This window comes from Cygnus olor, chromosome 1 (genome assembly GCF_009769625.2).
Source record: "Cygnus olor isolate bCygOlo1 chromosome 1, bCygOlo1.pri.v2, whole genome shotgun sequence".
Classification (NCBI taxonomy): domain Eukaryota; kingdom Metazoa; phylum Chordata; class Aves; order Anseriformes; family Anatidae; genus Cygnus; species Cygnus olor.
In genome coordinates, this window is record NC_049169.1 from 46,455,250 (window position 1) to 46,466,809 (window position 11,560).

An 11,560-nucleotide genomic window follows, 5' to 3' on the forward strand; every position below is an offset into this window, starting at 1 on the left:
CACGCCACACTTTTGAGAACCGTATTGCAGTATCAGAGGTGAATGTAATTGAAATGTGAATATTCCAATTTGTCCATCAACCCTGGACGTGAAACAGGATTGTTAGTGTTTGCACCCGCTCCTCTTGAAGTTCCTGAAAGACTTTAAGGTTATTGACAAAAAGGAATTCCCCTGGTTTGGTTTGCTCCATCACTAAATATGATGGCTGTCGTTCTGGTTTGCCTAGCCACTGCCATGGTGTCAGCTGTAGTACAGCAGTGTCAGTGCTGAGGGTTATCTGCAGAAGGGAACTTTGAGGTAAAGCTGGGGCCTACCCACAACAAGTCTGATGCTTCCTACTCGGGAACTGGTGTGGTGTAACAACATCATGAATACAAGGGAGAAGCTTAGTTTGCAGAATTTCATTTACCTTAGTGAAAGTAATGATGTGAGGTGGCTGGCCATCATCTACAGTTCATTATAACATATCTAAAAGTATTAATTTATTCGTGTTGTGTATTTTATCTGTTCAGTGTGTTAGACAATGAGGCTGAACTGTGGGTGGAAGTTTTCCTCCCATGGAAGGAAATACGGTATGAAGTAATAAGTACAAAGTATGAAGTATCAGCACAAAGTTACACTCCCAGTTCTGATTTGTTTGTAACAAATGGATGGGTTAACTAGCTTTATGTTGGACCTGTATTTTTTGTCTTTCTGCTCTCAGGCCATGCTGGCTTGGAAGCACAAAGACAGCAGAAACTCTGCATCGTGCACTGGCTAGCTTCAAAATCCAATAGAGTGATTGTGGAACCACAGTGTCAGATTAATCTTATTTATAGTTCTTATCTACATTCCATTTGTGTTTTTAATGTTATTTCCTCAACCACAGAGATACACATTATCTGTCATGAGCGATTTTTTTGGTTGTATTTTTACATTGCTTGGACACTGGACTCTCATTGCCTTATCTTCAGGTGCTTCCAAAGTGACAAAAGCTAAAAAAAGCATCATATCACCCATATTACCTTTGTATCACCCAGTTTCAGAGCAGTAGACTTCTCTTTGAAGCAAAAAAAAACCCTTGGCACAAAACTGTCCTCTATTCCCTAGCTCTACAATTTTCATTTTGTTCCCTAAGAACAGGCATTCTCCAGGCAAGGTAAAGATACAGGAAGTAACATGTGAGAGAGCCAACATGTGCACATACATAATGATTAGCACTGGAAAATCTTCACTGTGAGGGTGCCAGCGCTCAAACAGGCTGCCTAGAGAAGTTGTGGAGTCTCCTTCTCTGGAGATGCTCAAACCCTGCCTGGACGTGGTGCTGGGCAGCCTGCTCTAGGGAACCCTGCTCCAGTCTGTGACTGTAACCTGCAAACCTGCAACTAACACCATGATTAGACCTTAATAAAGCTGAGGATCTGCGCCTTTATTGTTTGATTTCTTTGAAGGAAAGAAAGCTTTCATTTTGAAGCATAGTGCAGCACTCAAAGGGAGTAAGTTCATTATGAATCAGTTCAAAAGATCTTTCTAATATTTTACAGGAAAAGAAAAAAACACCAAGTGGTCCATATGTCTGTTAGATGATTTGCATCTTAAAGGCTGGAGTACAACTCTTCTTTTGCCATGCCTTGTGAGAAGCATTTCAGTACTTAAATGATTATTGCTAACAGCAAGTTCCGTTTTTCAAAGACCCGAATACCTACTTCTACCTGAGAAACAGGTAGTTAGTTGTGTTTTACTTCTTGTCAGTGTAAGTGGTGACAAAAAGAAGGTTTAGGAAAAAAGTGAAAATGGTGTAAGACTGTAGCCATTTTCATTGGTTGAAAAAGGGTGTAAGCTTGCCTAAAAATGTGAAATATGCTGAAAGTAGAAGCCAAAAATCCTTCCTTTGTAGAACCCTCCCAAATGTCTGGAATTTGTTAGCTTTCCTGAGTGTGAGGAAAAGATTTTCTGTCATACAGTCATCTTTGATATGAGAAGACTGAATGCCTCTTAATTATCTCAGATTTCTAGCTTAGAGTTTCCCCATGTTTATGGTACTTAAGCTCTAATGCCACCGATAGATGATAAAAACTACACTGACAAAATATGTTATCTCTATCTGCGTGTTCAAAAAATTATCCTAAATTCAATGGAATTTTTTGATAACATTCAATCCATAGTGAAATATGCATGTATCATTTGCATTCATGTTAGATATTTGCCTCAAAATACATATTAAAATAGTGAAAACTGTAAATCCATTCATGGCAAAGACATTTAAGGAAGTGCTACGGGCATGCCCTTGTCTTAGACTGTGTTGATATGGAAATTTCCTTATTTAAATGAAACGTAAAAAACCTATATGAAACATTAATTCAGTCTTGCTGTACAGTGAGTTTGACAATGAAAATAATACTGCCTCTTAGAAAGGCAACAGAAACTGGAAAGCATTGCTATAAATAAAATAAGCAGTTGCCCAATCATTATGGCATAGTGTAACTATACCTTCTAGAATCACTTGTTGCTTGTCCATCTTCTTGGCTAATTTAGAAAAATAATGTGGCTTTCTATGAGCACTAGCTTTCTTATCAGAAATGTCTTTTTAAGTGTAATCCAAGTAGAAATGGCAAAGCAGGAATAAAAAAAGCATGCCTTACTGAAAGTTACATCTCTTCCTGAATTTGCCAGAGGACGTGGTTTTACCAGGGCACCAAGCTGGGCTCCTGCACCCACTGGGGAACACTCTTGGTCTCCTGATGTGGTAGGCAGGCAGGTGGCTGCCCTTGTTCTGAATGCAGGGGTGTCCAGCTTTGTGGGAAGTCTGTATGCCTCTGTATGCAGGCAGGGAAAGAAAATTGCACAACTGGATGGTCTAGCTGGTTTAAAACTTATTACCGGCATTGTGATGGACAAGGGCCTGTATCAGTGAGGAATGGAAACTGAACTATCAGTTTCCACTTAAGTACACCGACAGTTAAAAATGAAGTGAAAAGAACAGTTCACAGGAGTGTCCTGCACTGAATCATTTCCAAACAAGATGTATGCAGTATGTATTTTTATCATATACGGACAAAGATAAAGCAGAAGCTATATTTACCATATGTGAGCTATTACTTCGGCTCCAAGGATTTTTAACCTTATGAGAATTTAAGTTATTGTCTATATGTCTATATTTAATTTGTAATAATTTCATAAGAAAAAAAAATCTGTATTAGGAGATCAGGCAGGTTACAAAATGCAGTATTCAAAAGCTAAAAGGGACAAAAGCACAGAAGCACATGTACTGTAGAAACAAATACACAGCAGAGTACTTGAGTGCCTCAGAATTAATGTAGGCAACTTGATAGTACATCTGTGGGACTGAAGAGAATTATTATCCCCATTTTACCAATGGGGAACTGAGAGGGAGAAAAAACGGTCACAAGATCTCAGACATTTCAAAGTTTGAACATAGCATTAATTCTTTCATTTAATTTTGAATTAAATTACTTTGATTTTGGGAGAACAGGCTCTCCCTCCAAAGAACAACTGACAGAAAATTAAACCTAATCATTGGTAGATGTGTGTTGCTGTTGAAAGGGACAGTTACGTTTTTCATCCCGTCCCAGGCCACACGCTGCTGACGCTTGCCTTGTCGGGTCTCGTAGCTGTGCCACCAGGCCCACACGCTGAGCCAGCAGCTGTTGCTGCACAATTGCAAGACGTGATGCAAGTGGAATGGGGGAAACGGGCAGGCAGGGATGGTGAGGGCAAGGCGAGACTGACCTCTGTGTGACAGCCTGCCCTCACATTAGATGCAGGGTGAAACCACACCCTGAGAGCGGCGATGCTATTAATAGATCTTCTGTATTGGCATCAGATGAACTCCACACCGCAAGCCAGGGGTGTCATCTGGCAGCAATCTGGAATGCTTGGAGCAGCGCACCTGCTTTGGCAGCAGAACAGGAATGCAAGCAGATTGCCACTACTTCTTACATCCACCTCTCCGATGGGTGCTAAAGCGGAGACATAACACATTTTGTAGGACCAGTGAAGCATGTAACAGACTATGCATCCAGTCTAGTTTTCCTCACCTTACTTTTCTGCAGGGGATCTCTGTATCTTAGAAAGTTTATGAAGAACATGTATATTCTTTTCAGGGTAGGATACACTGTTTATTTTAATTGGATATATATCTCTATTACCATTTAACTGATTCAGGCTTTTCTAAATAATTTGACAGCATTTAACACCGTTAGCACTGCAAGGGAAAGAACCCAGGCTACTACAGGAAAAGAACAAGTCAGAAAGTAATCAAGTAAGTCAGATGTTTTCATATTGGGGAATTCATCGTATGATTCTGAGAAACTTAGCAGCTGCAAGATCTTAAGTGGGTATCTTCAGAAACTTGTAAAGCTGAAAGTACCTTCTAGGAAAAGGGTAAATAAAGTGCTCTTATTGACTCTTATGACTAAGCTGATCTCATCTTTCATTCTTGGAGAAAAAAAAATGTTAGAAATACTAAAATAATTTGTAAGCATTTAGCAGATAAGGTCAAGACTAAATGTGTGCCAAGAAGAAATCACATCAAGCCAGTTCTCTTCTGTGATGAAGCAAAGGGCCTTGTAAATAGAGCAGAAGGAACAGGAATTATATCACAGAATCCCAGGATGGTTGATGTTGGAAGGGACCTCTGGAGGTCATTTGGTCCAACCCGCTGGCTCAAGCAGGGACACCCAGAGCAGGTTGCCCAGGACCATGTCCAGGTGGCTTTTGAAGACCTCCAAAGAAGGAGACTCCACCATCTCTCTGGGCAACGTGTACCGGTGCTCAGTCACCCACGCAGTGGAGAAGTGCTTTCTGGTGTTCAAACAGAACCTCTTTTGTTCAAGTTTGTGCCCATCGACTCTTGTCCTGACACTGGGCACCACTGACAACAGCCTGGCTCTTTGCACCCTCCCTTCAGGTATTTGGGCACCTTGATGAGATCCCCCCTGAGCCTTCTCTTATTCAGGCTGAACAACCCCAGCTCTCTCAGCCTCTTCTAACAGGAGAGCTGCTCCAGTTCCTTGATCATCTCAGTGGCCTTCCATTGGACTTTTTCCAGTATGTCCATGTCTCTCTTGTACTGGGGCGCCTAGAACTGGACACAGTGCTCCAGGTGCAGCCTCACCAATGCTGAGTAGAGGGGAAGGAAGGATCACCTCTCTTGGCCTGCTGGCGATACTTTGCCTAATGCCACGAAGAATACCATTAGCCTTACTACTGGCAGGGGCACATTGCTGACTCATGTTCTACTTGGTGTCCACCAGGACTCTTAGGTCCTTTTCTGCTTTCCAGCTGGGTGGCTCCCACCATGTTCTGGTGCCTGGGGTTGTTCCTCCCCAGGTGCAGGACTCTTCGCTTCTCCTTGTTGGACTTCATGAGATTCTTGTGAGACCACCTCTCCAGTCTGTCGCGGTCCCTGTGGATGGCAGCACAGCCCTCTGCTGAGGCAGCCACTCCCCCCAGTTTCATGTGGTCTGTGAATTTACTGAGGGTGCACTCTACTCCATTGTCCAGATTGTTAATGAAGGTGTTGAATGAGGCTGGATTCAGTATTGACCCCTGCGGTATTCCGCTCATTACTGGCCTCCACATAGACATTGCACCACAGTCCACTACCCTCTGGGCCCAAACAGTTTTTGATCAACCTTACTGTCTGCTTATGCAATATATGTTGTATATATACCCTGACTGTACACATACCCTGATTGTACCAGCATCTTTCAAATTATCACACAATATGACCAAACACAATCCAGGAAAACGTAGAGTAGATTAAACTGGTATATGTATACGTATATGTATATATATGTATATACGTATGTGTATATATATGTATATGTATATGGTTGCTGCAAAAACTGTCAATATTTTACTAATTTCTGCAAAAAATGTCAATTAGTTTCTGCAAAAGCTGTAAACAATTCACGCATTCCATTCTATACAATATTTCCATTAAAAATCTGTGTGATGGGATAGAAAACATAGGTATAAATTTGCACATTATATGAGCCTAGCAGGTACCGTAATTATATTGACAGACAAAATTAAGATTCAAATTAATTCTGAAGAACTGGAAACGATCTGGAAAAACAGAATGAAATTAAATAGGGATAAGTGCAAAATATTGAGCCTGGAGTAATCGAGTTAACCAGAACAGGACAGGGAAAAGGCAGTAGTTGTATCAGCCCTGCAGAGGAGTTGCTAGGTGCTGTGGTGGAAAACAGGCTGACCCTTAGTAACGATATCATGTTGTTAAGGAAAAAAAAAAAAAGGTACTAACCTCATAAACAGATGTACGGTCATCACAGCATGTGAGGCACTCCTCCTTGTCTGTTCAGAACTGGTACAATCTACGTTGACTGAAATACTACATCTAGTTCTGGGCACTTTAAAAATGCAACTCGTGGAAAGACTCCAAAGGCAGGCAATACAAATATGTAGAGGCCCAGCAAACAGGGTCTTAGTCTGAAACAGACAGCTATGGGGAGGCACAACAAATTTGTAATATGTAAGAAGTAGCTATAAAAAGGAAGGGAATAAACTGTTCACCATTGCTGCTGACAATAGCATGAGTACTGGATTTAAGTTACAACAAAAGAGACATCATGGTTAAACTACACGTATTAGCTTCATAACAGTAATAATAGCAAAACACTAGAATAGAGCACATAAAAGGCTGCATAATTTGTCTAAGGCTTTATGGGTATATGGAACAAATCTTAGGCTTTAAAAACAAAAGTATTTGTCTAAAAAAAAGTGTGATGATTCTGCTGAGTTTGGTTTCTAAGATTTGTGTATTCTCTTCATTTTCTGCCATGGTTTACAACACTAATAAACCATCCTTACAAACCTAGATCTCTCTGCCATGTTTCTCTCTGTCTCTCAAATTCAGGCCTTTGACAAGCCATTCTGTTTCTGTCCTAAGGAAATTTCGTTAAGTGTCAAACTTCCTAGGCCACCCAAACCACAAAAATACTAGCTCTTGGGCTCACTATCTCACATCTAGATCAAAAGAAATTATTTTCTGTGTCTTTCTGCCTTCGGCACCTCAGTGAGTGGAAATGGCAACTCAGAACATTGTTCTATGGCGTAGCCTAAAGCCACCACGTCTCCTGACATGACTCTCCTCACCTGGCTCCCCCAGTTCAGGGCTTTGTTTGCCCCCGAGGTTGCTGACGCCAAAGGTCTGGGGCCGCCCTGTACCACAGGCTGCCCGCCCTCACTTTCACTTCTCGTGTGAGCTGGAGCACGAACACAGGGTCTTCCTGCCAGGTTTCTTTATTTTTTTTTTTTGTGGCCTCAGTTCCACTGAAAGTTTAGAACTCCTCTTTCTTTGCATCTTTCCAACTTTTTCTCATAATTCCCACCGTCTTTGTGGAGCTCTTGGACACATGCTTACGTGTGAAGTTAGAAAGTCCTGTACGCGCACACATGATGACTAAAGAAGCGCCTAGGTTGAAGTCCCGCCTTAAAAACAAAACCGAACAGGACGGCGAGTCCTTCCTTTTCCCCCGAGATCAGGCCGGCTAAGGCCGGGGGAGGAAAAGCAGGAAAAGGAAGTGACCCCGACGTGATTCGAACACGCAGCCTTCTGATCTGGAGTCAGACGCGCTACCGTTGCGCCACGAGGTCCTGCTGAGAACCGTTAGGCAGAGCCTTACAACTCGGCCACCGCAGGCCGCGGCCGGGCCGGGGCCGAACCTTCGGGAGCCATCCCGGCGAAGCCCCCTCCGCCCCTGCTGCGGTAACCGAACCGACCCGAGCAGCAGCCCGCCGCCGCGGCCCCTCCCCTCCGCCACGGGCTCCTTTCCTGCTTCCCGCGCAGAATCGTGAACGCCCCTCGCCTACACACCCACTGCCGGCCCCTCGCAGCGGGGGCCTCTCGCTGCCTCGGGGGCGTCGAGCTCAGCGCCGCCGGCCGGCCGCCACACGCGGTCTGGCGGGGCCCGGTTACCGGCCAGAGGCCGCCCCTTGGCCAGACCCCCTGCTAGAAACGTTGGGGCCGGTGGAAGATGGACCTACGCATAAAAGCACGCCTGTGAACACCTTTAGCAAGGCAGTTCCTCGTTAGTATAGTGGTGAGTATCCCCGCCTGTCACGCGGGAGACCGGGGTTCGATTCCCCGACGGGGAGGCCACAAACGTATTTTTTCAAAAAAACAACAGCCCCAAGCCCCTCCCGCACCGCCGCTCCGCCAACGGCAACAAACAAAAAGCGGTAACGGGGAGAAGCGGCGCCCCCCGGGGCCGGCCCTTTTCTGGCCGCCTCCTTGAGGCCCGAAACGACAAAAACAAGTGCGCAGCAGCGGCGCCTCTCCCCGTCGGGGAATCGAACCCCGGTCTCCCGCGTGACAGGCGGGGATACTCACCACTATACTAACGAGGAGCCGCGGGGCTGCGCCGCCCGCGCCGCCGCTCCCCGGGCAGGGCCGCGGACTCGGGCACCGGCCACGGGGCCCTGGGCCTCGACCTCGTGCGCGGGGCAGCCCGGAGCCCCGCAGCGCCCTGCGGGGTGGTGAAGCGAGGGGCTGAGCCTCGGGGAGCAGCCGGTGGAGGGGGGGGGGGGGGGAGACAGCCCCACTGCGCTTCGTTTTCTGTGTGCTTTTGGGCCTCGTTTGCTTGCAGGGAGGGAGGGAAGTTCCCGTGCCTCGGGGCAGCGAGGAGCAAAGCAGCGCGGATAGCCTCCGCGTTCGTATTTTTGCTGGTTCACGCAGAGTTTTTTTTTTTACGGGAACCTGAGAAGCCCTGGAGTCAGCAGTCCTTGGGGTGAAGAGACTCCAGCACCTGCTCCTCACCTACCTAAAAAGGGAAAGAGAGAAATGGAAACCAATTCCTTCGAGATTTGAGAGTAAAAGGCTGAAGGACACATGCCGGCTGCGTGGCTCTGTCCTGGTTTGGTCAGCAGTAAGGTGGTTGTAAGTTGGTAACAGCGACATAAGACAGGAAACTATATTTACTTTATTAACTTCTTAGATGAAGCGTTAGCTCCACACGCAAGCAGGCGATTGCAATAAGCCATGCTCTCTTTTGATGATCTCTGCTACTACTAATACTTCTTTGGATAAAAAGACACCAGGGTGGCTGTTTCAGACAAGCACAGCTAAAGAACAAACAGCAATCCATATGTAGGCATCTCAAGATGTGACCCGTGACTGACGCATTTCAGAAAACTGGCCTACTCATTTGAGCATTTGAATATAAATATGTTCCTGAGCAGATGCAACAAATTCCTGTTTATCCTCACAAGTGAAAACCAAGAACTAAAGTCTCATAATAATTTCATTACTTTAGAGGTGGTGTCATGAGACGTACTGCTAGGGCCATGATCAAGTGATGGGCTTTAAACCTCACAGAGCAGGATCAAAACCAGTGGTGCTAGGCTGGTCTAAACTTGCTGGGCAGGTTCAAATTTTATTCAAAAGGTGCTGATGGTTAACTTTAACCTGCGGGACTTCCTGCTGGATCAAATATTGCCTGCTTGCATGTTGTGGGACCACCTGTGCTTGGCTAGTTTAGGCCTTTTCACCAGTCACTTCCCCGTGCTTTTGGTTCCTTGGTCCCCATGGTCAGGCAGCTGAGGTGGGACCAACTGTGTGTAACCAGTGGTGCTTGCTGCAGTCTGACCTTCCTTTGATGCTGCTCTTTGCCTCAGAGCTGGTTTTGCCTAAAGCTTTTACACAGACCTCTCCTTTCTCAGAACAGGACTTCTGCTATCTCCATAACATCTCTTGCAAATTTCTGGCATCGCTAAGTACTTTTGGACTACCAGAGCCAGGCTCGCTGCAAATTATGTAGATATTTTGTTTTGTTCCCTGGCTTTGGCCATGATGGCACAAGTGGATCTGTCTGGGAGTTCTGAACCTCCTGGAGGTACAAGGAAAGGCTATGGTGTGACACACTCTTGAAGCATTTTCAGCAAAGGTACAGGGGGACTCTGCAGAGCCCAAGCTAAGGCTCTGAAGAGTCTAAAGGAAGAACAAGTGGCCATATTGGCACTGCAGTCCAAGGAGGAGGCATCTTGCAGTGTTATGAGGAACTTGAGTGATGTTGCTTGCATAATTCTCATGGTGCTTGTGATTCTGCAGCAGAGAGTCGGTACCGCTTCTACAGTTCACCATTTCAAAGAATCCAGGGATGAATGGTGCATCAGTGGAGGTACCTTGCAGTGAGAGAAGGGCTGTTGACAGCTGGGACTGACCTCCTCGTTTCCCAGGCTTCCTCTGAAAGGCCCCAAGAACAAGTGACACAAAGTTTGCAACAGCTTACTAAAGATGTTCTCCTCTTTGTTATGTTTCACCCCATTTTCAATAGCTTAGTACATTGCTAAGGGTATCGTATCAGAACAGAAGCTGCTTTAGTAGTGAGAGTCCTTGGTCATGCCTCAACTGCGGCACTCCCATTTCAGGACAGCTACTGTTATCTGCATCAGCCATCTTACACATTTTGTATACCTTCTTCCAACCAGTGCAATCCTGAAACAAAAGTGTCCGTAAATGTGCAAGCTCATGCTCTTGCACAACCTCTTCCCACTCCCCATCTGGCAAGGATAATAATCATATCTGCTAAAATACGTACTATGACCTGAGCCGTTGATGGTGCATAGGCTTAAAGAAGGGTTAATCAACTATGCTGCTATGGTGAAAACAATAAACACCTTTGCTTCCTCATTGAAGCCGATATGCACTTCTGAAGCTAGTCTTCAAAGACATCATTGTGTGCTCCAACCTAGAAGATGATTAACTGCAGAACAGAAGCAGGAAGAGGCACTGAGCTATGAAGCAAAACTGTTGTTTTAAAGTGGATGGACTATTACAATGCTGCAGTGACTCACAGTTACACAGCAAATGCGTTCCCTGATGATTTGTCATAGAGACATGTAAGTGCAAAGCAGAACAGGTACTAGGAACTAGAATCAATGCTCCAAGGTGTATGAAGCATCTACCTTCTCTTCAGGATTTGCATATAGTTATTCCATGTGCCCAGCCCAAACCTCATTTCATGCTTTCCTCATCATGGTACGTTTAGTGATCGGCTATCACTAGAGTGTTGATCCCTGGAGCAACAGTCATCTGTAAGAGGCCCTTTTGTGACCATAAGCAGGAGTAGGTCTGGGATCTAGCTCAGCCTTGTAACTGGAATCTTGTTACCCCGCCTTCAGCTTGCTTAGCTGAAAGTCAGCTTGCGATGTACTTGCCCAGTTGAGTTTTGAGTATCATCATGGATGGGACATTCCACAACCTCTTTGCTGCTATGGGTTCTCCTCCCTCACTGTATGATTTTTTTCCCCTTGTATCTACTTGGAATTCGCCAAGTTGCTGCTTGATTGGTTGGCCTTTTCATTTTGCTGTGCTTCTCCAAGAAGAGTCTGGCTCCATCGTCTCTATACCATCCTGCTGGGTAGCTGAAGACAACAATTAGATAATCCTGTAGCCTTCTTTTCTGTGGAATGAATAGACCCATCTGTCTCAGTGACATGTGCTCCAGCTCCCTTATCTTTTTGGTGAGCCTGGTTAATTCCAGTTCATCAATATCTTTCTTGTATTGCAGAGCCCCAGTGCACAGTACTCCAT

The 11,560-nt window shown here is 45.2% G+C and overlaps 3 non-coding genes across 3 annotated transcripts; 1 reads left to right on the top strand and 2 right to left on the bottom strand.

Moving 5' to 3' along the window:
* Window positions 1-7,551: 7,551 nt before the first annotated feature.
* On the bottom strand, window positions 7,552-7,623 carry TRNAW-CCA. Its single transcript has one exon. It is a non-coding gene; the product is annotated as a tRNA-Trp (tRNA).
* A 429-nt stretch (window positions 7,624-8,052) lies between these two features.
* On the top strand, window positions 8,053-8,124 carry TRNAD-GUC. The gene has a single exon. It is a non-coding gene; the product is annotated as a tRNA-Asp (tRNA).
* A 180-nt stretch (window positions 8,125-8,304) lies between these two features.
* On the bottom strand, window positions 8,305-8,376 carry TRNAD-GUC. Its single transcript has one exon. It is a non-coding gene; the product is annotated as a tRNA-Asp (tRNA).
* Window positions 8,377-11,560: the final 3,184 nt, after the last annotated feature.